The sequence below is a fragment of the Choloepus didactylus genome, chromosome 22 (genome assembly GCF_015220235.1).
Source record: "Choloepus didactylus isolate mChoDid1 chromosome 22, mChoDid1.pri, whole genome shotgun sequence".
Lineage (NCBI taxonomy): Eukaryota > Metazoa > Chordata > Mammalia > Pilosa > Megalonychidae > Choloepus > Choloepus didactylus.
The window spans coordinates 5,116,246-5,143,767 of record NC_051328.1 but is presented as its reverse complement, the minus strand read 5'-3'; the positions used below and the strand labels follow the sequence as shown (position 1 = coordinate 5,143,767).

The window sequence follows — 27,522 nt, the reverse complement described above, 5'->3', positions numbered from 1 at the left end:
GAGCAGCTACTGTTTACAAGTGTGCACTCCGACCCACCACTTTATGTGCATTGTTTCAATTTTCCCCTTAAAGACTTACGAAATAAGCGTTACTTGTTCTCATTTGACAGATGAGGAAACTGAGGGAAGGAGAGGTTAAGTAACGTACTTACACTCCCACGGATAGGAAGGGGCACGGCTGGAGTTAGAGCCAGCTGACTTCACTCTTGTCCTCATGTCCCGGCTTCCCGTCAGCTCTCTTCATGTACACAGATTGAAGGAGCTGGTGAGGAACGGGTTTCAGGAGGAGGATGACACACAGGGAAGGCTGTGGGATGGACAAGTACTGCCATCGGGACCCGCCCTGTGCAGGGGAGTGACACGGAGGGCGCGGGAGCTCCCGCGGGGGTGGAGGCAGGACGGCTGGACTGTGTTTGGGCTCCCCGGGGGTGGGGTGGGGTGGGGAGAGGTGACTGTGATCCACCCGTTATTTGAGGACCTGCCTTCTTCATGGCTGTCGTCGGAAGGCCTTTGTTAAATGCTGGGAAGCCACAGACCGAGGTGTCTGAGCATCTTTGTGCTTTCTTGGAATTGTGGATTTATGGGATTTCAGAATCGCAGGCTCTGAGAACTGCAGAGCTCTGAAATCCTAGTGCTGGGGCCTGCCATTAGCCCCGTGTCGTGACTGCCAGCTCAGATCGTCTACCAGGCACGTTAACAAAAAGTAAAAGGCAACAGGTGAAATTAATTTTAATAATATAGTTTAACCCAAGATATCCCAAAATGTTTTACGTTTTTTTTTTTTTTTTTTTTCCATGTTAAGTCTTCAACACCTGGTGTGTGTGTTGCACTTCTAGCACATCTCAATTCAGACCAGCGGCAGTTCAAGGGTCCGGTGACCACATGTGGCTAGTGGCTGTTGTGCTTGATGGTGCAAGTCTAGCCGGGAGAGCCTGTGGCCGGTGAAATGTGAGGCCAATGAGGGAGCAGGAGGACCCCTGGCAGAGGGGTGGGTGCAGGCTCTTGGGAGATGCTTGGAGTTTGGAAACAGACACTCCCAACTTGCAGTGAGCCGGCCACCTGTGCTCATCGCAGCTGCCCCAAGGGTGACCCTCAGAGAAGTCTCTGGCTGCTCAGAGAGTAGCTCTGGGATGATGGGATGGGGGGCCCCCGAAGTCCAAGCAGGAGGAGCGATGGCCAAAGCACCGGGGCCCTCTGTGTTGCTCCTGCCCTCCTTGCCATGCAATATCCCGCCCCTGCCTGCTAAATCAATCCAAGGGGGTGAGGGCAGTGGGGGTGGGGGTCCCTCAGGCCCCAACGCCCGGGGTCCAAGCCCACCCCCCTCCGAGGCCGTCCTCCCCCCCACCCTGCCTTGATGCCATGCAAGCGACTCTCCGATCTTCCATCTTTTCCTCCCGCAGCCCCGGAGATAGGCTGGGGCTGTGGGGATGGTAAAGAGGGAGCCAAATTATATTTATAATACTTAAAGTGAGTGCCATTTTGTGGCTTGCTGTTCTCCAGGGTTTTTTTCATCAGTAGAAAAACACAAATTAGCATTTTTCCATTTCCATATATTGACTAGAAAAATCGCCTGCTCTCAATTAAGACCTATAGCTTTTGGGTTGTATGTAACAATTTTATAAAATATTTACAGCGAGATTTGCATTTTACACGGCGCTACAGTTTTTCTTGTATTTAGGAGAAAGGGCTGAGGTCTGAGTGAGGAAATACATTTTCGGGATCGAGGGGGAAGGAAGCTGCGGGGCTGTCGTTTTCCTCCTCTTCCCCACCCCGGCCGACCGTCCAGGGCTGACGTTGCCTCTGGTAATTACCTAATTACCCAAGGCCGACCCGCCCGGGCGCTGTTTGTCGGTCCGTTTTCCAAGCCCGTGCTCCTCTGACAAATCTATTACTTTCCCTTTAAAACTTGCCGGAACGGAGCTGTTTGCGGCTTTGTGCGAGACGGAGAAGGAGAACATTTTTTTTTTTACCGAATGTTAAAAGCATGCCGTAAAGAACATAGCTATTTCCTGGATAATTTGCAGTTGTATATTTTATGTTAATTTCACCGAAAATACTGCACCCCTGCCAGGTTTAGTAGCGGCTCACTGTGATATGAATAATTTCTAGTGAATCTTTTTTTTTTCTTCATTTAAGATTTGGCACCTTTTTAAGATTTTAATAATAGCAACAAGGAGGAAGATTTAGAACAAGTGAAACATTAGTGCCAAAGAAATTCACGTTGAGCGCTAATGTAAAATAGCAAGAATAATTACATGGAAAGCAGTTTCCACAGATGTTTTTCCTTGTAATGTAATAACTATTTACTAAACTGTTTATTTTAGGCCCTTGGTTGATAATAAAATATTTATACATTCTCTGCTGTAATAAAAAAAATATTGACAAAATACTATAGAGGTTTAGAAAGACAATCGATATTTTTATTTTCCAGGAAGCGAGGGTGGCAAAAGCCTGGTGCTATTTTGGTGGACATTTCAAGATTAGTGAAACTGGTAGTTTCTGGGTTCATTCTCTGGTTTACTGGGGGAAAACTGACTGGGTGAAAAAATTAATATGTTATTGGTCAATCGTCGGATATGGATATGGTTGGGTATTTTGAATTTTAAATTCTGACCTGTGACTCCTGCCTGTGGAGTGATAAACATCCGACAGCCTCTCTCCCTAGAAATAAGATCGGCTGCACTGGTCTGTGGCTTGGGAGGTCAGGAAGATGGTTTTGCCTGCTTTTGCGGGGTCGGGGGCTGTTTGGAGGTCACTTTAGTCCTGGGGTCTCTATAAAGATTTGACCTCGGTTCTCAGCCTCTTGTCTGCAGCCTGTTAGGGGTGCCCATGATGAAGTCCCAGTCCTGGTTTTCCATGCGTGAGCCGCCTTCTGGAGCCAGGGGTGGCAGGGAAAGTCTAACTTCTTCAGCCCCCATCCCTCTCCCCTACAGTCCTCCTTTGGGAGGAGAGGCGAGTCGTACAGCCCCATACCCCCCGCTCCCAATTGGGGGAGGCTGCCTCATCGGAGGGTCCTGTCAGGGTCTCTTGAAGATTATCTTGAGGATTAATGGCCAGAGTTGGGAAGGGGAAGGAGATAGTCGAGGAGTTGGGAAGGAGCCTGGGTGGGCTTCCCCTGCCTACCTGGTGCAGCCGGCGGGGTCCGGGGCTGTCACAACCAGCCTTCCCCTGCCCTCCTGGCTCTCCGCAGCCGTCCGAGGGGAGCTCCTGTCTTACTTTCTATGGTGTGGCTCTGAGCTTGGATGTACGTTTCTGTGCATTTGTTCTGTTCTGTTTTTAGAGTTTGTGTGTATTTGTGACTACACTTGCATGCTTGTGTTTGTTTTTGAATCATTTATTTATGTGTTTGGGTGTCTGTGCCTTTGTGGGTTTTCTGGGTCAGTGCATTCGATGTTTATGGGCTTGTTTCTGTGTGTGTGTGCATGTGTAGGATGTGTTTGTGGCCTACATTTGAATCTGTGGACTTATTTTTCTGCGTGTGTGTGTGGGGGGCAGACACCCCTTCTGCAGGGTGCCCGTGTGTGTCTGTCTGTCTGCATTGTGTATCTGTGTGTGTGTGTGGGGGGGGTTAGATAAGCATCCCCTTTCCTGGGGAGAGGCCTGGGTCTTCCCACCATGGGTGGGGGGCCAGGGGGTGCTGGCTGTGCAAGTGCAAGTGGGTGGCCATCTCTTTCCCCTGAACTTCCTGGTGGAAGGGGAGGAGAGAGGAGGCTGGAAGAGGCTCCAAAGGGGGCAGAGCATGCAAGGGAAGTGTGGAATTTTTAATAAAGAGAGACCCAGGTCTCAGAACACCCAATGCTATCTTCTAGGAGAAGTTTACTGCTCTTAGTTTTTAATGGAGAAAATGCCCTTTTTTTTTCCCCCCATGCTGGGGGCGACCTGTGACAGGGCCTCTGAGTGCAGGGGGGGCCTGAGCTGGGGGATGGGGAGCTGGGGGAGGGTCTTTGGGGACTTACGATTTTGTTTTGGGGCTCCAGCCTGGCTTGGCCCACCCCTGGTGATCCAGGACAGCATTTCGTACTGCTGGGTGGCTGGGTGGGACGAGCTGCCTTGGGGCCTGGGTGCTGTGGGAGGCCCCCCTGGGCAGTGGCCAGTGATTAGCTCACTACCTCCGCGAACAGGGGAGCAGGGGCCTGGGTGGGACGTGCTGACAGAGCGAGAGTGCTGCCTTCTGGTCCCTGGCAAAGTTCTTGGTGTCCTCTCTCGTAGGGAGCCATTTCTTTCCTTGCATTTTCCCAGTGATTTACCTCCTTTGCAAAAGAAGTGTCTTCCAGGTCCCATGCCAGCCCCTGGGAGTCTGGAGCTCAGACTCCGATTTTCCATTTTACAGATGGGGAAACTGAGGCAGAGAGACAAGGCTGAGGACATACAAGGCAGGGCAGCGCTTGGGAGCTGACCTGCAGGAGGTGCCACCAGCAGAGAACATCTTGTTCATTAGGGCTTCTCTCGCAGTGGGGTGGGTGGTCCTGGGGGCACCAGGAGGGGCGGGGGTGGGCAGAGAGAGCTCGGAGGGACTAGAGGGTGGGGTTTGCTAATGGCAGAGCTTTTGTTGTGCGGAGCGGGAATGAGTTTGAGGGCGGAGCTGGATTCCTGGGGACACACGGGAAAGGCGGCCGTCACCACCAGGGGTCCTCCTTCTCGCCCCCGTTGGAGCTCCCCTCTGCTCCGCATCAATCTCCATCCGGTATTTAAAGGACATTGGTTTGGGGAGGGGGCAGATGATTAGTCCGCCCGGATGAAGGCTGTGTCACATCGGGAGCCAGCTGCTTCCCCCGAGCCACCGCGGCTGTCTCTACTCTGATTTCTGGCTCACCTTCTCTATCGTCTCACATTTTTTTGGAACATCGATGGGAAATTGGGCACACGTAGTGGAGAACGGAGGAATCATGATGGATCTGTTAGAGAGTGATCTAAAGGGCGAGGAGAGGGAGGGGAGGGGGACGGGAAGGCCCTGGGGATGGGTGGGCTCTGGCCGGGCTTTGCCCACCGGGTCCGGGTTTCCCGCCCGCTCATTTTCTGGGGAGCCCGCATGGAGAAAGTCGAACTGGGTCCCAAACTGCATTGTAGTTCTTTATGGGTTGGGTAGACGACGACGATGATGATGATGTGGTGGTTACTATTAATTTCCTGATTGGTTTTGATCCTTATAATTTCAAGTGAAAGTGTCCCTCTCTTTTTCTTAAAAGCATTTTTATTAAGTAATACATTTTCCTTACAAGAAAAACAATGTGGATAAATGGTAAGGGGAGATGGAAATCAACCTTAAGCTCACCTCCCGGGGAAAACTGCTGTTAACAATTGGGTGTTTACCTTTCCCAACTCTATGTGTTCATGCACATACATACATTTTTAAAAGACATTTTGCTGAAGTTTAATATTTATACAGAAAAATACACATATCAATAAATACAGATTTTTAACTCTTTGATGACATAAAACTCACATGCAGCAGTGCCTGCTGCATCTTCCCCTCCTGGGCCTCTCTGTGCAGCCAGCTCTGGATCGGGAGACAGCATTGCAGACACCCCAGAGGACCATTCTGTGCCTGCCCCTTCTGCTCTGATCCCCCCCACCCGAGTAACCACTCTCCTGCCTTCCAGAAGCAAAGACAGTTGTGGCTATTTTTGTGACTTTCTACAAATGGAATCGCTGTGTGCTCTTTTGTGCACATGCATTTCATTATAAATGGAGCTAAAATGTACAGACTGCTTTGTAACCTTTTCCCTCAACAGTGGACGGTGATAACTTTCTGTACCAGTAAATGCACCTCTAACTGTTATTTTTTAGTGACCGCTTGGTGGTGGATTGTAGGGAAGTGCTACAGTCTACTCAACAAATTCCCCGTTGGAGTGTTTAGTTTTTCGTTATTATAAAGCACTCCTTATTGAGCATCCGCGCTAGCCAGTCGGGCGACTTTCGCCCTCTTCTCTGGGGACAGGGTGGCCGGAATGGCCGTTGGAGGGAGGGGCCCGGCTGGAGGAGCCCAGGAGGAGCCGGGTGGTTTGGTGGTGGATGCTGGCATGGCTTCAGTTTGCCAGCTGGACCTCATCAAGTGCGGGTGTTAATTACTGGGAGGCCCCTGGTTCTGTGAGCAGGCAGGGACGCTGGGGCTAACTTGCGAAACAGGGTCACCTTGAAACAGACGCTTCCAAGGGAAGAGAGACGGAGGAGAGAACCGCGGGGAAGGGCAGGCCCGGGGCCCCGGTTTCTGCCAGTCTCCTCTAAGTCACCCCAGCACCCGGAGCGCTGCGTGGGACACACCTGGAGCCCTCTGGCACCAGATGAGAATGATGTGTGTGTCTTCCTCCCTGGCTGTGATTGGGGTGTGCTGGGAGTAAGAGGATGCATGTCTGGGGCTCGCTCCCCTCTTTCCAGAACCGCCTCGAGCTCTGAGGTCGTTCTTGCATGTCCTAAAAATGTGGCTTGTGTGAGGGTCGTGGCTTGGCCGTGGAGCTGGGCGTTGGGAAGTGGGGTCCGTGCCTGGCAGAGCCCTATGGGAGCCCCGTTGTACTGCGTCCCCAGGTTGGGAGGTGCTGCCTGCAGCCCCGGCCAGGTAGGCTCAGGGCTGCAGGCGCAGCAGGGCCAGGTTGGAGGAGAATTAGGTTATTGCATTTCCTCTGTAATTCTTCATCAGGGCTGCTGCCTGGATCTGCTGTGGGAAAAATCAATGCGTTCTGACTCCATAATTTCCCAGGTTGCCTTACTCCAAGTACATTGTGCAGGGAAAGGTGACATCTCTGGTCACGTCTGTGTGGACCAAATACACACACGCACGCACACGCGCACACACACGCGGTCTCTCCTCCCTTCTCCTTCACCCCCACCCCGTCTCCACCTCCCAGCCCAGGATTCATTGGAATTTCACAACCTTTGCATGCTTTTATGAAAACACTCATTTGTGTTTGCGCCAGGCCGCTAATGGCGGACGCCAAGGTCTGCAGAGCCTGCCTCTGTTCAGCTCTCGTTATGGCGAGGAATGTGCCGTTAATAATGCATCTATGGAACTCAGCTGTGTGGGAGCCAAGTAATTATCCCACTGTAGCGTTCCCGGCTTCAGTGTCATCACAACTGGGGCTTCATTAAAAGTCCTAACAGAGACGATGTTGTGTGGTGCAGCCTGTATATATATTTTTTCATTTAAATTATCAGCCTTGCTATGGCTCAGAGGTAATTTGACTTTTTGAAACCGCTGAGCCCTTGTGAATTCCCCTCCCCTTCTCCCTCTCGCTGCTCTACCAGCTGATCAGCCCCAGAAGAACAAAAGGTTTATCTGAAGCTATGAAGCATATATTCACCAGCTTCTGGCGTCTAGATAAAAAAAAAAATCAAAGTACTCCATTGAACATGTTAATACTGAGCAAAATGCACACAGCTAGACACTAAACCTTTACAGGGATTTGGGCATTTGAAAAGTGATACCCCGCTCAGGCCTTGAGCTGGGTTTCTTAGCCCAGAGTAAAGCAAGTAGCAAAGGAGGAAGAAATAACGTTCATAAACTAATATTAAAAATCACCAACGAACTGCTTAAGTGCTCCCCACTTTCCGTTTGATTTGCTTGATTTTGGTTGGGTGGGCAGACGGAAAGCTTGGGCAATGGCACGTCACGTGGAGGCGGCTTTTCCCCTTTGCTGCGTCTGGCCTTTGAGCAGCTGAAAACTGGAATGTAGAGTGGGGAGAAGGGTTGCCCTGAGTCTTGGCAGAAATGCTGAGAAATGGGATGCTGGTTCTCCTCTTTGTTTCTCCTGCTTCTCGGTGGCTTTGAGCTTTTGCAAGAGGAGGACTGGGGAAAGCTGCAGGCATAGGCTCTGTCCAAGCACCTTGAGCCTCTGAGCTGTGCACCTCCCTCCTTGGGGGCCTTCCACTTCTGCTGGAGAGCAGCCACCAAAAAATGCTTGGAGGAGAGATTGAGAGACGTGAATGAATCGGCCTATCATGGAGGTGGGAGATAGGTGCTCGACTGGCAATGTCTGCCCTGGGTGCTACGACAGCACTTTCCCTGTACTTGTGTACAACAGACTCACTGAGCTCCTGTGCTTGGCTTTGGATTAGGAAGATATTGGAAAGGTACACAACTTGTTTCTCCCCTCTAGATTTCAACATTTGGGGGATGCAGGTATAGCTACAGAAAACATCTTATAAGTCAGTTTATAATTAAATGCTAGATTTTCATCAAGGGAGAGAAAGCATATGGAGTTCTGGAATAGTCAGAAAAGGCAGCTAGAAGTTGTGACATGTTTGGGCACCAATTAATCCAGCTTAGATAGAGTTTAGCACACCCACAAAGCCAAGAAGGGTGCAGCACAATTCGTAGCAACTCGTGCCCAGAGAGTAGGAAGGGGAGAAGAATCCCATATTCACTTTCCATGGCCCCATGGGACTCTAAGGGAGCTCTGTCCTTTGGGAATGGGGCTTAGCCTCCAGGTGTGTGAGATCAGGAGCCGGCTGCCACCCATCTGGGCAGAGGCCTCAGGTGTGCCCAGGCAAGGCAGGTGGTGGTCCCAGGGTACTGAGCATGATGCGTGGGGTTCCCATGGCCTTCTGATAACTGGGTCTTTTGGTCTGGGGAGTCGACCCCAGACATAACCTCTTAAGGTAGCCTCCCATGCCTCAGAGATGATCCAAGGGGTCTCAGACTCTTGGCCCCAGGCTTGGGAGGTATTTCCTCTCCTGCCTCCCAGTTTTATCTGCCATCCCAGGCCAGGCTTTGCCCTGAGTGTTGGGCATTCTGAGCCAAGACAGACAGAGCCCACATCCTAGAGGGATATCCAGTCTGATGGGATAATCAGAAGTGGATGTGCAAATTCCAAAGTCATCTCAATGAGTCGGGGATGTGTCTTTGGTATGTGTGGTGTGGAGGGATAGGGAATGGCCAGAGAAGGTTTGAAAGAGGTGGCATTTGAGATGGGTCTCTGAAGGATGAGTAGGAGTTCACCAGAGGGAACAGAGAAAGATAGTTCTCAGAGGTGGGCACAGCCAAAGCTCAGAAGCATTAAAGAGGAGCATGATGCTGAGGGCACCATCAGTCCTTTAAACTCCTGATTGCAGAAGTTGATGGCTTTTGTGGTCCTTATAGGACACTCTTGTCCCATGCACATCTGACAACGCCAAATCTATGGTCTCCAGCCGTGGCTTCCTTCTCTCTCATGTTGCACCCACACAACCTGCTGCCTGCTGGCCATGCAACTCAACGTGTCTGCAAACGTCCTCTCCTGCACCCAGGCGTCCAAATCCCTCATCTCAGTGCTTCTGCCTCAGCAGCATCTCTTGGATCACCTGCTTCTGCTCGTCCCCATGGCCCCTGCCCACCCAGTGCTGGACTCCCGCTGTTGATAGCCTGGCTCTTCTGGCCAGCCCTGCCCAGCTGTGGTGCAGGCCCGCAGCGCCTCAGGGCTCTGCTTGCCAAAGAGGCTGCATCCTGCTTGACTCACACATTTGCCAAATGGGAGGTCAGTGGTACTCCGTTCTCTGCTTTTGTCTGTCTAAAGCGCAGGGCCCGTTTCCAGGGCCTGCCTGTCACGGTCAGGGTCTCCAGGGCCCCGCAGAAGGAGAGGGATTCATACTTAAAGGAACATGACGGAAACGGAATTTTGACCCCCAAGACGCACCCCCACTTCGACTCAGCCTCACGCGTCAGAAGCCCCCACCCATTTCTGGGAAAAGAGGTCTGTGCCTCCCTTTGGGACACCGAGTTTGCGGTTGTGCACATCATTTTGGTTTTTAAGTCCCTACAAGGGCCCCTGGTCCCCCATCCAAAGCCAAAGACACGGTGGCTGGTGAAGTTACACTCACCAGGAATGAGGTCGCCCCTCCTCCGGGGCGTCTGGGGGCTGGGGTTTCACAAAACAGAGTGCCTCGGTGCAGTCAGACCTTGCCACGAAGGACCCCGAGGCGAACGAGAAAAATCAGCCAAGCATGCTTCGGCATCTGGGGACCGGCTCGAAGATCCCAGGTCCCGGTTCTCCCTGGTTCGGAGCTGGAAAGAAAGAGGCAGAAGAAGTGTTTGAATACTGTGCTGTGAAGGGAACAGTCCTGCAGCGAGGCAGTTGTGATATTAGAGCAGGCCTCCTAAGAGATCCCCTGGCTCTGAGCTGTGATCCACACGCCACATTCGCAGACAGCTGGTCGCCCAGCGTGGGCTGCGCCTGCCGCTCGGAGCTGGCACACTGGCGGGGACCAGGTAATGCTCTAATTTCCCTCGTGCAGATGCGGCCAGGAATATCTTAATTTATTGGTGTGCTGGCATGCAAGAGGGAATGTGCCTGGTGCAGCCTTGCATAACTATTAGCAAAAAATGGAGCTGATCGGGGCTTGACTTTTCCTAAAGTGGGTTTGAAATAATCATCGCCTTTTGTTGTGTTTGGAAGGGCTTGAACAATTCTTAATTATTTAATTATAGATATGCAAGTAATACACTGGGAATGGCCCTGCCATTCCAGGGATACTGAGCAGAGGAAAATGTTTAGTTACCGGAGGAAAAAAAAAAAGGTAGTAATTAAATCGCAGCGTCGTTTGTATTGCGCCCGCTACTCCGTCAGCGACGTGTGCGGAAGGGCGTCTGCTGGGCTTCTGCTTGGAAAGTCTTGTGTAATAATAATATTGACGGCATCGCCGCCTTCCACTGGACGAGGCCTGCAAAGTTAGCAAAGCTCTTTCTCCGTCATTTGCTTGCGTGGTGCCAGGTTGGGGCTCCGGGAGACAGAGGCTGCGGCTCTTATTTGACGGATGAGAAAATGGAGTCTCAGGCACTTGCCTGAGGTCTCTCTTCTCTCAGGACCCGAGGCCACAGCGTCTGGTTTGGGACACTGGAGCGGCCCTCTGTGCCTGCCCTGTCACCGGCGGCGGCTGAGCCGTGCTCTGCTCCCCGTGGCTTGTCTCCCTCCCAACAGCCCGGGCCAGCCTCGACGACTTTGGTGACTGTTTGCCTGCATTGTGTGTCTGACTCCGTGGCGCGCGTCTCGTGATGGACACCTTGTAATTATCCCATATAAGCACTCATTGTAGTCATATCATTAATTTTGTTTGGGCTATTACATTTGATAGATACATTAAGCATTATATAGTTCTCTTTATACATGAAATTGAACTGCCTTTGAACAGTCAGCCGGCTAATTGCCGGTAATTTGTGTTGCTAACGAGAGGCAGAATAGTGGTATAACATTAGACTCAACAGTCAGTTAACAAATTTGCCGATTCAGATTGCAAAACATGCCCTCTGTGGCATAGTCAGGCTGCATCTCACACGTGAACAGATTTTTAAAAACACATACAGTTAAGAAAAGTTCCCACCCTCCTCCAGGGCTGTGCTACAATGCTGGCTGTTCAGGGGCGATGGGGTGATGGCAGGTCGGGGGGTCCAGATGTCAGTAGTGATGGGGAGATGCTGTGTGGGTAAGTCTGATGACCTGTCAGTAGTAATGGGGTTCAGTGGGTGGATCTGACCACGCTTTAGCAGAAGTGGGATTGGGGGAAGGGTGAGGCCTGGGAATGTGGGAGGAGGTTTGTGCTGCTCCTCTAGAGCTTGAGGCTGAGTTATTGGCTCTGTCCTGAGTGATCTCCCACCCCCCATCCCTTGTCTGTGGTCTGGGGGCACCCATGGCTCTGTTCTTCTGATCCTAATTAGATTACTTCTGCACTGGGTCGTCCATTCATTTCAGGTCTTGTAAGTAACCCCCAGGGATTCTTGGGAGGAGATTGCATGGAATCACCTTAAGGTCTCTTCTGCCACAGCCAAAAAGTAATCTGGAAAATGTGTTGGGGGAGGGGAGTGTGGGGTGAAGGGTGAGGTGGTTTTAGCAAGTGTCATCTTTCCCTCAAATTCTGTGAGCATTTCTGACCCCTCCACTCTGGGAATGGCTGGCAGCTCTGGGAGAATCCCAGGAAAGATGCGCTGAGCTAATGAAGTGATGGTGAGGGGCTCCAGGCCTGACACGGCCAGGACAGACGAGGCTCCTTCCTTCTGGAATGACAGAGACCCAGAGGGAACACATCCTGGCAGTTCCAACAGAATGGGTCTGGGGGTGTGGACTTGTTAGAAAAGTTCCAGAAAACCAAAGGTCAGCAGCCCCGCTTCCAGCTGGGGCTTCCAGAAGAGCATGCCCCAGGCTTAGGTTGTGGATGGCTGTCCTTCAGAGTTCAATCCCACAAAAGAGGTCCAGGCCCTAAAAGGGCGTTGCTAGACCTTGTTTCATGCACCCACAATTGGTTACAAGGCACACAGGAGCTCCTGGGGATGGATCTTCCTTGTTAGTTGAAAAGGACTCTACGAAGGCCACTTGCTTCCTTGTGCCCATCATCTCCAACTTCTGTTTCCATGGGGGAGACATGGAAAGGTTTGCATTCTCATGTCTTCCTTCACTGAGCATGGGGGTGTTGGTGCCTATAAACTAACATTTAAGAGAGGGACTTTTAAGCCTGGAAGACAATGCCCGTGGCCATCTGAGGCCATTCCAGCCATATTTCTAAGCCTAAATCTGCTCAGTAAACAAGCCAGGTCTGTGATTGACACGTTCCTTAGCACCTTAGCCCATCATTCCCATAATTTCAAGGAAGTCACCATTACTTTTAACTCAGAAAGCAAAGTAATGGGAATCATTTGGATTCTCAACTTTTGGACAAATCATTGATATTTCCATTGTTGCTGGACTTGGTTATGGGACAAATGCGATCAATAAGAATTTTGGTTATTGATTGTTCATTGGTGCCATGTGCTAGCACCTTTGGGTTACTGGGTATAGATTTAAGGCAGTCTCTGCCCTTGAGTAGTTTACTCTCGGGGTAATGGATTTTTATCAGTGCATACCAGACTTGGGCTGTTATTTTGTAGTAGGGTGCCAATGGGCAATTGAGCTAGGTTCATTTATAGCTTGTGAGCCCTTTTGTAGGTGGTAAATGTATTTGTAAAGAAAATGACATCAATAGAATAAAATTGATAGGTTTAATGTTTCTGCAACTAAAATTATTTTCAAATAGTTTTGAATTCATTGACGTTTGACATCAGCCATGCACGGTGCTGCCATTGTGACCTCCCCCACCCCCCGTTATAGTGCAATTAGCATAATACAAGATACTCTTCTCGTGTCAGATGGCGGCTTTATCTGGAGAACCAAGCATCAGCCCCCCCATTGACATCCCTGCTCATATTGTTTTAACCAGTCTTTCATCTGAGGATGGAAATGTGCAGGAACTGAGAAAACCCACTATCCTAAGTTGGCCACCATGCCTCAAAGACATGGCCATTTTTGTTGTGGGGCCGGTAAGGCCCTAGGGTCAAGCATGAGATCACAGCCCGGGAGAGCCCCTGATGTGTCTCCTTGCCTGGCCTTTCCCTCTGTTCACCAGCTGCCAGGGACAGAGAGAGGAAGGCAGAGCCCAGTTGTGAGTGGGACACTACGAGAATCTCATCTTTCGAAGTTTTCCAACATACAATAAATTCTTTTTTTGTAATGTTGGCAAGACACTCACATAAAGAGAAAGGGGGAGTGTGGGCAGACTGTTGAGAAGGTTGCGTGACCAGACCGACACGCCGGTGATGGCTGCAGAACCATGATGGGGGCCTTTCCAATGAGTTAAATGTAGACATTCAAAATGGTTCTGCTACGTCCGTTTCAGCAACATAGATGGGTTTATTATCATTTTCCAATCAGAAAAGTAATGCATGTTCATAGAAAAATGATTCAAGTAATATAGAAGTCTATAAATTCTCCCTTCTCTAACCCCTTTTGACTTCACCAATTGCTGTACACCCACCACTCTTTTCTTATTTTTATGTGTCCTCCAAGAATTTTCTATGCATATACACATTTATTATTCAAATGAGATCAATTATAATTGTTATTCTTCAGCTTGCTTACTTCACTTTTAGCATTGTACCATGGACATCTTTCCATATCAACCCATTTGGTTTTGCTTCATTTTTTTAAAAGTTGTTTTAAGACATAGCTTATATATATATGTGTACGTATGACTGCCCAATAATTTATTAAATCATGCCTTTCAAGATGGAGTGATGTATTTGCAGAGTGCCCTGGGCATGTGGATGCTCTTGGCTGCTGGAGAGGGCAGGGGAGTAGAAGTGGCTTTGATAATAGGTTTTGAAGAGTGAGTTGGAGTTTTAAGCGAAGCAGCTTTCATTGATGAGCGCAGTAAAGAAGGCGGCCATTGAGGATGCGAAAAGAATGAAGGGACTCGGCAGATTGGGGAACGGAATATGGCAGGATCTCGTTCCCCTTCCTGCCTACAGGGGCCATTCCATGGAGCAGATCCCTAAGTTAGAGAATGGGCCAGTTTCCTTCATCCCCAGTGTGAGCTTAAGGTTGGATGTAGGAGTCAGGAGGGCCCAGGAAAATGTGGGAGCACGGTGGGAACCTGGGAGCACAATGGGAACGTGGGAGCCTGGTGGGAACCTGGGAGCACAATGGGAATGTGGGAGCACGGTGGGAACTTGGAGCATGGTGGTCGCGGCGGGGAAGGTGGAGTGTGGCTGAATGACCAAACATTGGAGCCAGGGACCCCAGTGTGTCAGCGGAAGGAAAAAAAACCGAGAGAGGACAAAAACCCACTCAGCTGTCCGTCACCCTGGTGATTGCTCGGGAAATGTATGGAACCGTCGCCTGGTGACATGTCAACTCGTGACAGAAACTCGGGTTGGCAGGCTCCGTTTTTTAAGCTGAGTGCCTGCCTGCCTGCCAGATCGCATTTGGATTGCGTGGCTGGCATTCCACAAGCCTCGTTTAATAGGATTGAAAGAAAAGAAATGTTACTTTTCATCACACAAGACAACAAAGAGAAACGGAGAAAACGAAAATATTATTTCGTCTGAACAAATTACGGGGAGGCTCTCTGGGGCACTTTCAGGGAGTTAGATGAGGAAAAGCACTTAAATATCATTCCATCAAACTAAATTTTTAACTACAATTTTTTACAGATAAAATGTGTTGGGAGGATTCAAAGAAGATTAGCGCTCACCTAAGAAACAGTATTCAAATTTTACCAGCTAATGGAGGCCCAGTAAAAACGGTTAATACCCGTAACTTGCCTCCAAGGGATGGAGATTTCAGGTTTCTTATAAAAACACATTGAGCTGATTTCATTTCGGTGTCTCTGCAGACTTCATTCGTGTAATTTCAGTAAGTGTTATAAATGTTATTTTAAGTATTATAATGATAATCCCTACTGACAAGAGGGCTGCAAGTCTAGCTTCCGTTACTCAGGTAATGTTTACCTCGGATAGCACATAATTGTTTGCTTTTTTTTTTTTTTTTTTTACAGTAAACTCTCTGCTCCCAACTGCTTAATCAGCCATGGAAAAGAGAGATGTTAGAAATGTTTAATGTTCTTCTGATTACATTAGAGTAAGGGGTCAGCCCACATTAGTGGGCTGGGAGAATATGCCCCCACCCCCATCCTCACTCCCACCCCCGGCCATCCCCCCCTCCTTTTTTTTTTTTTCTTTTTTTTGGTATGTGTTTGTTTTTTGTGCACAGTCCTTAAGGAGGACCGCCGTGGGCTGTGCCAGTTGCGTGGAGCATTTCGTGTTATGAAGGTCAGCCCGTGGGCTCTGGGGGCTCCTTTTCCTTGCATGTGTGGGGCTGGCCAGGCCTCGAGCCCTCCGCCAGGTGGGGCCAGGGGCTCCGTATTCCAGTCACAGCCCATGTCACCACACTGGGGAGCCACAGAGCGCCCCGCGGCTCCCAGGCTGCGTTCTCCCTTACCCGCTTAGTGGAAGCGAGATTTTATTTGGCTTTGTGAAAGTGAAACTTTTCTAGCTAGGAATGCTGAACTTCGGGGGCTTTCTTGGGGCATTGTATAAAATTTGCCTCTCAGACTCCCTAAATATCTGAATCCAAATGTGATCAGGAATTAAGATGGAGCAGGGAAGGTTGATATTCATTGCATTTGGGAAGAGTATTTGTACCTACCCGTCTTGAATGTTCAGAGCCCTCCTTTCCCCATCCCTGGCTATGGGGAGGTTCTGCTTTGAGCTAACTGGCATGCCACTTGGTCTTTCATTCATTCAACAAACATCTATTGAGAGACTGCTCGGCACTAGGGACAGTGCTGGGCTCTGGTATCTGCCAGTGAACAAAGAAATGTGTCTCCCCCGCCTTCGTGTAGCTTCTTGTCTAGGTGGGAAACACAGGGTAAACAAGCACATCTGTAATTATAGATCGAGAGACATGCTGTTCGTGCAGGGATGGAGGGAACCAGGGAGGGTGGCAGGATGTTTGAAGGATGAGAAGGAGGCAGCGGGCGAGAGCCTGGGCAGAAACTGAGGCTGGAAACCCCTTGGCTTGTTCCCAGAATGGAAAGCCGGCGAGGAGCTGTGGTGGGGCAAGCTCCCGGAGGGTGGACTTGGATGCAGTGAGAGAGGCCGGCAGAGGCCAGGCAGTGTCCAGCCTTGCAGCCTGTGGTCAAGAACTTGGACGTCACTCTCTGCAGTAGGAAACCACTGCAGGGCTTTAAGCTGTGAGTGACATCTTCCAATTTAGAAGATTGCTCTGGCTGATGGGATCACAGGATGCAAGAGTGGATGCTGTTGTCCTGGCTTGAGGGGATGGTCCATGGTGGTGGCCATGGATGCAGACACAAGGTACATCTTTATGGCAGGGGGCCAAACTCGCTGGTCTACTCCAAGTGTGTTGGGCCTGCTGGTCAGCCCGACTTTTGTCCACCTATGTCCTCCAGCAGGGTGCAGGGGAGTTGTCCCTCCCTCAGACTCTTTGGAATCCTTTCTAGTGGTCCCCTGAGGAAGGATGGAGAAGGAGCTGGCCAGATTTCCTGCCTCCCCCCACCCTCCACCCAATATGTTACTTGATCTTGCCCCTCGGTTTCCCCAGCTCCCCTCGGGAAACCGATGGAGGAACTCTCAGCTCCCTGGGACCCTTCCTCCCCCCTGCCCCTCCAGCCACCACTCCCCACCTCCCCAAGGTCTGCAGGATAATTTAGTTAAAGACCAGGACCAGAAGGTAGTTGATTTTCCAAGTCCTCGGGGTGGATGCCTGACAGGTTTCTGTGATAGGGACTTGGGAGTGAAGGGGAAGGGAAGTGGAGTGACTGATAATTACAGCATCCTCAGGGCTCCAGTCTTGTCCGGCTGTCCTGAGAGGGGTCCTCCTCGGCGGGGGCCCGCTCAAGGGGCGTTTGCCCACCTGGCCCCTGGAAGGTGGCGAGCTTTCCGTTGATGCTGGGGTGGGCAGTAGCATGTGGGGTGGGCAGGGATTAATTGCTTGGACTGAATATTCCCAGTGCCCAGCTTTGAGCTGAATTAACTTCCAGAAAACATCTCATATCTTCCTCCCTTTCCCTTGGAGAGGCAACAACTAGTTGAATCCATCCATCTGTGTCTCTCCCACTCTGCATTCTGTGGAACCATCGAGGAATCGAAGAAAAAACTTGCCAAGATTCAAGGTGGAACATGAACCTCCCAGGTGTGCCCAGGAGCAGAGGAAGAGGGGAAAACAATGTTTTTATTTCTCTGAAACGCACACACATGCACAACTTCTGTCCCAACAAAAACCAGATGAATATTTTAACACCCAAGCATTTTGTTCCAGCCAGGAGCACACTGCATTCCTGGCAAGGCTAGAGGATGACCTGAAAACCTGAATATTTCAGGGAACAAAAGGTCCTGGGGTCTGCTTTCTGGGGAAGGGCATCGGTCCAGGGTTATTTGATGGCTGCGTGGTCCAGGGGTGTGGGAAGCAGTGGGGAGGGTTCCAGCCCTCGCTTCCAGGGCCGGGTGCAGTGGGAGCCGTGCTGTGCTCCTTGGCACCTGGCAGCCTTGCTGAGCCACGAGGCCCCAGCCCCAGCCGCGAACCCTGCAGAAAGGTGCGAGAAAGCAGGAGGAGGGGGAGAGGGTGAGAGATAAGGGGGCCTGGGAAATAGAGAAACAAACTCTATTTTCTGCTAGTCCTGGGCGGGAGGGCTCCCGCGGCCCAGAAGCACGCAGAGTGAAGCAATTTCAGGCAGGGAAGAGTGTCTGTTCTTCCCTGGAGTGGAGGCTAAAAAACCCCGAAAGCTCTTGGTTTCTCTTCCCTTAATATCCTGTTTTGGAAAGCGTGGTAGAAAGCACGTGAAGGAAATGAAGATGATTCTTGGCAATTGGAAGGAGCCCATGCCCAGGTTGAACTGGCGGTGGGAGTGGGGGCAGGTAAGCCTTGTTTGAGCTGCCTGTGAAGGTGGAGAGAGACCCCTCTGGGGTGGAGAGAAGGGCTTGTCGCTGAAAGGATCCCAGGCGGGTGACCACTTGCAGACAGAGACTCTGATTCCTGTCCTGCCTCAGGGGCGTTTGCTGGGAGGTTTCACAGGCCCTGGACAGTGACATGTCAGCTCCTGCTCTGGGTCTCCAGTTCCTGCCCTCCCCAGGCTCCCTGAGCTGGTGCCTTTCTTTCCTGCGAGTGCACCCACCCCCTCCGCTCTCTTCCACCATGTCCAGGTCAAGGCAGACCCTGGCCTCTGTCGCAGCTGGAATGCAGGGTTTCAGAACTCTGGTCCAGGACGGCTGGCAGCTAGGTCTCTAGTCTGGCAAATGTACGTTAGAGATGTTCTGTCTTAGAGGAGCCTCCTGCGCCACCTGCCAGGGGAGAATAGGAGCAGCTTCTGATCATGGGAGCCTCCCTCTCGTGCCACCAGCAGGGCACAGGGAGGGCCTCCAGCTCTGCTCAAGCAGGCTGTGGCCAGCAGAGAGGCTGGTGTCCGGGGGTTCCTGAACAGGGCTGATTTTCCAGTGGGCAGGGGACCATTTTGATAAGGGTTGATTGGGGGTTCCAGGCTGCTGAAGCCCGAGTTCCTTTTTAGGAACTTGATGGATCATCAAGTCTGGCTGTCCCCAGCTAATGCCCAGGGGTGGTGTCACAGCTTCCCCCATTACTGGAGATGAGTTTAGTGCATTTGGGGGAATGTGAAGGGAACTTGACTTCCCCCAGGGCTCAGGATGACAGCAATGCCCAGCCCAACTTTTGCTTCTGCCAGCGTCACATACACACACGCACACACACCCATCCCACACCCAGGAACCCACCTGGAGTTATGAGCTGCCTTAGAGAGCAGGCCCATGAGTTGGGTGCCTGGGGACAGGCACTACATTCCCATAATTGCCACCAAGTCCCACGGTGCCTGCCTTGGTACACAGTCGTTGCTCAATGGAGGCAGCCAGAAATATGAGAGTCAAAGGGAGTTTGCCCGGTTCTGGCAGTATCCTCCAGAGAGCGAAGACAGCTTTTCCCATTCCATGGTTGGGCATAGAGTTTGGGAAACCAAATGCCAAGGAAAGGGTGAGAATGTTGGCCTTGGAGATAGCCCCCTCCACCTGTTCTCTCCTGGGAGTGGGGGGTACTTGAGTGGAGGGTACTTCTTACGGGGGATGCTGGGAGGGCTGCCACCCCAGGCTGAGCTGAGGGCAGCACTCCCACCCTCACGCTGTCTGCGGTCTGACTATGCTGGGGACTGGCCTAACCCCCTTGTTTTTGAAGGCCCCTTCTTCTCCAAGTGTGTCTTGGAAATACAGAATCCCCGGCCCACCCCAGTCCTGCTGAACTAGAATTTGCATTTCCAAGGGAGCCTGGTGTGATTCATGTACATTTGAGAAGGGCCCCTCTGAGAAGACAGTTCTCCCAGGGAAAACACCAGGAAGGGGGGGTAGTGTCCCAGCTAAAAGTGTCAGATCCCAGTTTCTCCCAGTGCCAGGTGAATGCCGGGGGGTGGGGGTGGGGGTGGGGAGGGTGGGGTTGGATGGGGACCTCTCCTGGCTTCAGTTTTCTCCTCGGTAGAGCAGAGATCAGATCATAGAAACAGTTGGGCCTTCCTCCTTGGGCTGCTGAACTGGGATTAGATGTAATAACATATAACATATTTTCTATACTTAGTGTACAGCCCAGCCATAGAGAGCGCCGGATAAGTGTAACACTAACCAGCTTTAAGAGCGGAGTCAAGCGAGTGAAGGGGCTACAGCGAGTGGGAGGACAAAACGCTGTAATTTGTGAAGATCCTTTTGCATTGGGCTTGTTTAGTGGAGCTTAACTCAGGAGCTAAGTACCAGCTAGGACTCCCTGTAGAATTATTACACGGAGTAGCAGGGAAGGGGGAGCCGAGTTAACGCTTGTGATAGCAATTTTTTTTTAATATTAAAAAAATGTGTTAAAAGCAAGTCAAAGCCCCTGGTGATCACAAATGAATTGCCTGAGTTCTCTTACCATGTCGGTGTCCAGAGTGGTGACTGGATCCACGTGCACGAGTTGCTTCTCCTTTTGGAGAGGTGAGGCCTCCACCTGCCCCCTGGCCCTGCCTCCCTGTCCGGCCGGTGGGAGGGTGGGCCGGCTTCGTGGGCAGGGCGGGCCTCAGGGCCTCCTGGCAGCGCCGATGCCTCTGATGAGCAAGTCGGGTGGGAGGAGGTGCTAAAAAGAATCCTTCCCGCTCCTCCGCTGGCATGTTTTGAAGGGAGTTCAGTTATGAGACTATTAAAATGTTATTTTGATAATTAAGCCCACAGCTGTTCTGAGGGTGGCAGGCGGTGTGCGGGCAGCAGAAGGCCTGGTGCTCTCTGGGCTCCGGGAGAGAAAGATAGCGGGCGGGGAGCGGAGGACGGGCACGGGGCCCGGGGGGCGGAGGATGGGCACGGGACCCGGGGGGCGGAGGACGGGCACGAGGCCCTGGGACGGGGCTGGCCGCAGGACGGGAGCCTCTGCAGGCCATGTCCCCTCACCACGCCCGAGGTTGCCACTGAGTGACCGGAGGGGACGGCTTCAGGGGTACCCCTATCTGTGGTGGGAGAGCAACGGGGTCAGCTGTCCCCCCACGCTAAGGTTTTGGCACCAAACTCAGAAAAGGAGCTGACGGGAATCCCTAGATCAATGATTTTCGAGGACCAGCAGCCTCACCTGGGAACTTGTTAGAAGTGCAGAGTCTTGGCTTCACCCCTTACCTACTGAATCAGAAACCAAATCTGGGTTTTAACATATCTTCCATCTGATTCTGATGTGCACTGAAGCTTGAGAACCATGTCCTTAAAAGGTCATCTGGCAATTGGGGTTCAGTTTGCATATTAACCCTTACGGATTGGGACAGCTTGGTTAGTGATGTCTCTTTTTAAAGTGAGGGCCTGGGGACAGCTTGCCACATATTGGCGCCCTTGACCTAGTCTCCTACCTGGGGAAAGGGGAGTCCAGAGAGGGGCAGGGGCTTGCCTAAGGTCACACAGCAAATCAGAGCCAAATTGTAATTAGAAATCAGCTTACTTGATTCCAGCTCTTTCTGTTAGCCCATCTTGCTGAATGCTGAGGGCAGGTCTGGGAGAAAAGAGTTTTCAATTGGAAGTGATCAAGTTAGTCAAGAAGAGGCCCAAGGTTCATTGACCCAGAATATATGTACCTGTGTGGAGTCACCCAGCATTCTCCAGCTGGGCTTTGCTGGGAGTTCTTGCCAGCACATCAATCCACGCACCTGCTGACAGCCTACTGGTGAATTCACCTGCTGACCTGTCCATCCACATGCCACACTGCCCATCTGTGCTCATTCACCCATCAGCCCACCCATGCATGCATCCACCCACCTACCTCTCCATCCGTCTGTCCATCCATCCATCCATCCACCCACCCAACCCTCCCTCCCTCCGTCTGTCCATCCATCCATCCATCTGTCCATCCACCCACCCATCCATCCATCCATCCCTCCATCCCTCCATCCATCCACCCATCCCTCCATCCATCCATCCACCCACCCATTCCTCCCTCCCTCTCTCCCTCCATCCACCCATCCATCCATCCATCCATCTATCCATCCATCCATCCACCCATCCCTCCCTCCCTCCAACCATCCATCCATCCACCCATCCCTCCCTCCCTCCCTCCATCCATCCATCCATCCATCCATCCATCGATACTTCCTTTCATCTCTCTACTGCTCACCCTCATTCTTTTCATTCAATCCATCTACCACACATCTGTCTTCATGCTCGTCTGTCCCCATCCAAATATCAAGTGTTTGCCAATTCACTCATCTGCTTATCCACTCTCCACCCAATCATCCAACCACCTATCCATCCACCCATATTCATCACCCTTCTACCTATCTCCTAGTTAACCAAGCTCCTTCCCCTTCCCTCTCCCTCCCTTATGAAGAGCTTACCATGTACCAGACACTTTATATCATTCTCAACTGAGAGGAACTTAAACCAACCCTGTTCACATGGGCTGACCTTTTTCTATAAGACATTGTCAAGCTCAGACTGGGTAAGCATTCTAGTCTGCCCCCAGCTCTGCCTAGGACCTCATTTTCTAGTCCTCCCATTTCCAGTCTCCTTCCTCGATGGGCATTTTAAGGAGAACCAACTGTCTCTTCCTTTCCTGCTTCCACCACCTGTGCCCACACCTTCATCACTGTGCATCTGAGCTGTGGTAGTGATGGATCAACTGGTCTCCCTTCCATCTCTAATTCGTGTCCTGGAAGTGCAGCCCTTGCCACTTCTCCACTCCAAGAACTCCGTTGGCTCCTCATTGCCTACAGAAAAAAGCCTGCAATGTTGTTCAGCCATTCGATGCCCTCCATGCTTGTCCCCAGTCTATTTATCAACCTTATTACCCTCTGGTTCCCATCCTGTGCCCCAGCCAGAATGGGTGATTTGCTACTTCCAGAACTTTCTGCATGTTCTAGCTTCCTTGCTTTTGCACATGCTCTCTCTCCTGTCTAAAAAGCCTTCAGCCCACGTGCTGCGCCCCTCCCTGATAAAATCTTCCCTGTGCTCAAGGTACCACTCCAGTGTCCTCTCTTACTCATGAGATCTGCTTTTGTCTCCCACTGGGTTGGGGCAGTCCCCTCTGCAGAACCCTTGTCACACTTTGTCACCTGTCCAGCTCTTGTTAGCAAGCTCATGCTCACAGTGGACTGTGAGCAGCAGCAGGTCTGTAAGTGCCTCGACCACTGCTCAGTGCACAGTGCCTGACGCATGGTGGGTGTTGCTTCTGCAGTGGTGAGGTTTGGGCTCTGCACACATATGTCTAAGATGTGTATTGAGAATGACAAGACTACAAAGGCGTATTGGAGTCTGACTGTGGGGCTGATGCTTCAACACTGATGCTTCCCTATGGGACATGAGTGCAGGTACACACTAGGTGCCCAATAAGTATTTTTTGAATGAAAGAATGAATGAAAGAATTCACCCTCTGCTTTAATGTTGTTTGTAATTTCAAAATAACCATCAAAACCAAATAAAGTGGGAATAATATTAAAAATTTGAAAGCCACCTTGCTCCAAGAGATACTGGTCAACCAGGATTGCGACTACCTGCTCACTTGTCTCTGTCCTTGGAGTGACCTGTGGATTCTAGTGGACAGGGGCCATGTCTTACTCATTTCCGAATTCCCAGGGCCTCGTACAGAACCCGACATCCTCACTGCTATTCTGGAAAATATTCTGCTCCCTCTACCCCCAATCCGTTCTCTCTGTTGGACGAGGTGTGGCCATCTGAATGTGTTCCTTCCAACCCAAGCTTTGCGGTGGCTCCCCACTGCCCTTAGGTAGAGCCTCTCACTGTGGCCCACGAGGCCCTGCATGGCCAGCATGTCCCTGCCTCCTGTCCCCAGCTGTGTCTCTACCACTTGCTCCTTGTCTGTCTGCATTTCAGCCACACTGGCCTTCTCTCCTCTTCCAGTCACAGGCCTTTGCAATGCTGGTTCCTCTGCCTTGGGCACTTCCCTCACTCTCAACTCTTGTTCGTCACATCCATCTTTGAGTTTGCAGTTTGGTAGTAACTTATGTCTGATTGGTGAACATCTTCCTCCCCAACAGATTGTGAGTTCTAAGTGGGTAAGGTCCTTGGCCATCTGGTTTACCACCGAGATCTGGTGCTTTGCACACAATAGTCTTTGGATGCATGTTTTTTTGAGTGAATGAATGAATGAATGAATAAAAAGAAATCCATGGTAGGTACTTAGTAAATGTTTAATGAATGAATAAATGAATAGCACATAGTAGTTACTTAGTAAGTGTTTGTTGAACGAACAAACATAAGCGAATAGAGAAGGGTGCTCAGGGCCTTCTTCAAAAAGCTCTGGCCAATGACTTTTCCAATTATTAGGCCCTCTCCAGACCAGGGTGGCTGTCTGTCTGTCCATCCATTCCCTCAGCCCACCTGCTCTCACCCCATTAGCTCCAGAAGTTCTGCACAGCCCCTGTCCCTGCCAGATGCCTCTGCTTCTGCATTCCCAAGCAGGAGCTCTGTGAGGGGGTCGTGGAAGTCTGCTGGGATGGAGCCTGTCCTGACCTCTGGCCCCTCGTGTCAGAACTTCCTTTGTACATGTACCATCCTTTCAACTCCACAACCAGCCCTGATCTGGAAACGTCTTCCAGGACATCTGTTGTACCTGTAAAATGTGATATAAAACATCAAACATACTATCTGAATTCAATTAAGTGACTTGGTTGGAGAAGAGTTCCTGGTAATTAGTCCTACTGTTTTACAGCAAACTGTAGCAAACTATTTCATTCTTCATTAACAGGCACCTCTCTTGACTCCTCATGAGCTTCAAAAAAAGGAGAGGGAGAAAGAAGAAAAAAATTAAATAAATAATACCCCCATTCTAAATAAATAAAGATAGCATGATTTATTGGAACCATTATCGGCTTTGATGCCCAGCTCTGCTGGTGCTGTGTGACAAGGGTGGAGTCACTTAACCTCTCTGAGCCTCAGCTCTCTCCTCTGTAAAACGGGGAGGATAATAATACCTATCTCACAGGGTTGCTGTGAGGATTAAATGAGATAATGAATGAAAGAGCCTGGCACAGTTCCCGGCACACAGTGGGCCTTCACTGACGGGTTGCCGTGGCGTGGAGGTACATGGAAGCTGGATGGTCGGAGCGTTTCTTCCCCCTGGCATATTTGTAGGTCCTGGGTGCGGGGATGAGGAGTATTTTACTTTACTCTTTTTTAGCATCCCCAGTCCCTTGCTCAGGGCAGGCTCCGTAGGAAAGGAAGGGCAAGCCATGTGATGGGCCCGTCTCTGGAATCCCAGAGGACTTGGCTTCGGATCACGCCCTGCTGTTCGGCAGCACTGGAATCCCTTGGGCAAGGTGCTTAAACTCTTGCTGCATTGGTTTCTTCCTCTGTAAAATGGGTATAATAATCACATTGACTGACTTCATAGGATGGTTGCAAGGATTAAATGAGGGAATGGAAGCAGTTAAAAATAATGCCTGACACCTAGTAAGCTCCTAATACCGGCTGTTTTCATTATCTTATTTGTGTTTTTAATTCAGAACGGCCCGTTTCAGCTGGCAGCCGTTTTCTTTGGGCACCTCTGCACTCAGACTGGGGACACACACAGCCACCACCAGAACGATAGCAGTTGCCATTTATCCAGCGTCTGCTGTGTCACCAGGAGGCACCGAGGAGGTGCTTAGCATCCACTCGCCATGTCTTCCCAACAAGCCTGCATTACTTTCATCTTCCAGATAAGGAAACTGAGGCTCTGAAAGTAACCCTAGCAGAAGCTGGGTGGGCAGCTAGGAAGGCTTAGGGCAGGGATTTGGAGCCTGCAGGACCCTAGAGCCCCTCCTTTTTCACCCTGCCATGCCCCTACTCGGGAAAACAAACCTTGCCCACCTGACCCTTATGGGTATCTACCCTGCAGTTTACTTTCAAATCTGCAAACTCACTGAATTTTCCCCAAGTCTTGGAGGGTCTGTGGGATGATTCTGATGAGGTGGTCTGGCCCTTGGCAACTCCCTTCTCCAGGGAGTCTGTACAAGGCTCATTCTGGGCTGAGCGAGGCGACGGGAGGCCTGGGAGATGGGAAACTGGTTAGGAGACTGTTGCCATCCAGGCAGGCAACAACGGTGTCCTGGAGAAGGGTGTGGCGGTGGACAGCAGCGGGTGACGGTGGAGAAAACGACTCATCATCATGGCATGTGCACAGTAGGTGCTAGAGGGACTTCTTGGAGGGAGGGGCTTTTGTGTTCTGGGAGAACTTCCTAGAAGGAGACACTGGCCCTTATTCTGACTCCCAAAAGAGGAGGGAAGGGATCATTTCAGACATGGGAAGCTGGAGAGCAAAGGTCTAGAGGTCGGAATGCCCTGTGCCCAGCTGGGAGGATGAGGGGGAGGCTGTGGCAAGGTCCCTGCCTCAAGGAGCTCCCCGTATGTTTTGGGATGAGAGGCCTTGGCCCACGGTGGTGACATCCGGTATCAGCTATTCCAGAGTTGGGAGCGCTGTGAAGTTCAGCTGTCAGCAGGGCCTGGCAGGGGCAGGAAGGGGGCGGGGGGGGGTGGCGGTTTGAGGAGCCCTCGCTGGGGACCATTGTCACCCAGTCGTGCTTTTATCCGGACTATGGCTGTACTAAGTACTGTGGAGGGAGGGTGGTGGTGGGAAGACAGACAAACAGGAAGGACAAAGCCCTTCCCTGAGAGGAGCTGAAGGTTTAGGAGAAATGCATTTGTCAGGCTTTTCTGAGTTGCAAGAGCGGGAAACCTGCCTTAGATCAGCTTAAACAACAAAGGGAACTGATTCACTGCCCCTGGAACTGAACACTCTCACCGCACAGGTGGGCCCAGGCCCCTCGGGCCCCAGATCAGGCCCTGGACCACCACCCAGCCCCCCTGCTAGCTCTTGGGCCCGCTTTCCTCTATCAGCCTTCTTCTCAGCCCAAACTGTCCCCCCTCAAACAGAAAAAATGGTCGCATCCAGGCTCACATCCCACTGGCTTAGAAGTTCCCGGGGACAAGGGAGCCTTGTATCCCCAATAATGCCCCCAAACGCTGGAGATTGGCCCTGACTGGCTGGGTCTGGGTCACATGCTCATCCCTGAACCAATGGCCTCGTCCCGGCCAGGCCTGTGTCACATGCTCTCCTGCAGGTGGGGTTGGGGTCAGCCTCTGGGGGACACCTGGGCCTTGGTTCCCAGGAGACGGGAAGGAATCGAACCCCAACTCCACTTCCAGGGGAGTAAAGAGGACTCTGCCTTGCAGGACTTGAGTAGTTTGAACTGGGTCTAAACATCTCAGCCGAGATGGCCAGTGGTCGCCTGGCAAAGAGAAAGAGGGGGCGGGAGGAAGAGATGACAACATTGAAGGGTCTTCTGGGCCAAGACATGATTCCAGTGGAGCCATCTGGGCTAAGGCGCCCCTCACCCACTCTTTCCTACCTTCTCATGCACTTCCTTGGCTTGCCCCCGGCCTGGGTGTCCATCCTTTGGATCCTCCCCAGCTGGGACCACTCTTACGGAATTGCACACACACACACACACCCATGTGTCCTTTCCAGGTGGGAACAGATGCTTTTCTCCAGGCCATGCAGCCTGATGCTGGCCAGCAGGAGCAGCGATTGAGATGGCAGGACTTGCTCAGGCCGAGAGATGTTTGAACCCTCCTGGGGGTCTGTCCAGCCTGGCTCTGTTGGGCAGTGTGTGGTGCTTTCTGAATACAAACCCAAAGATCACCCCTGTTCCTGCTTTGTGGAACTATTTGTCAGCGTCACAGGCGATCATTCTGGGAACTTTGTACCTCCTTGTCTTCCCAAGAGGGGAGAGGTTGGTTTG

At 51.3% G+C, this 27,522-nt stretch overlaps 1 protein-coding gene and 1 long non-coding RNA gene across 5 annotated transcripts in view; one reads left to right on the top strand and one right to left on the bottom strand.

Moving 5' to 3' along the window:
* The window catches only part of ZNF423 (zinc finger protein 423), a 324,179-nt gene that overhangs the window by 229,819 nt on the left and 66,838 nt on the right, over positions 1-27,522 (top strand). The gene's annotated exons all lie outside the window — the stretch shown is intronic.
* LOC119518687 lies at positions 5,710-20,370 on the bottom strand. Its single transcript, XR_005213814.1, has 3 exons — positions 20,190-20,370; positions 9,790-9,973; positions 5,710-6,652 (listed from the first exon to the last, which is right to left on the bottom strand). It is a non-coding gene; the product is annotated as an uncharacterized LOC119518687 (long non-coding RNA).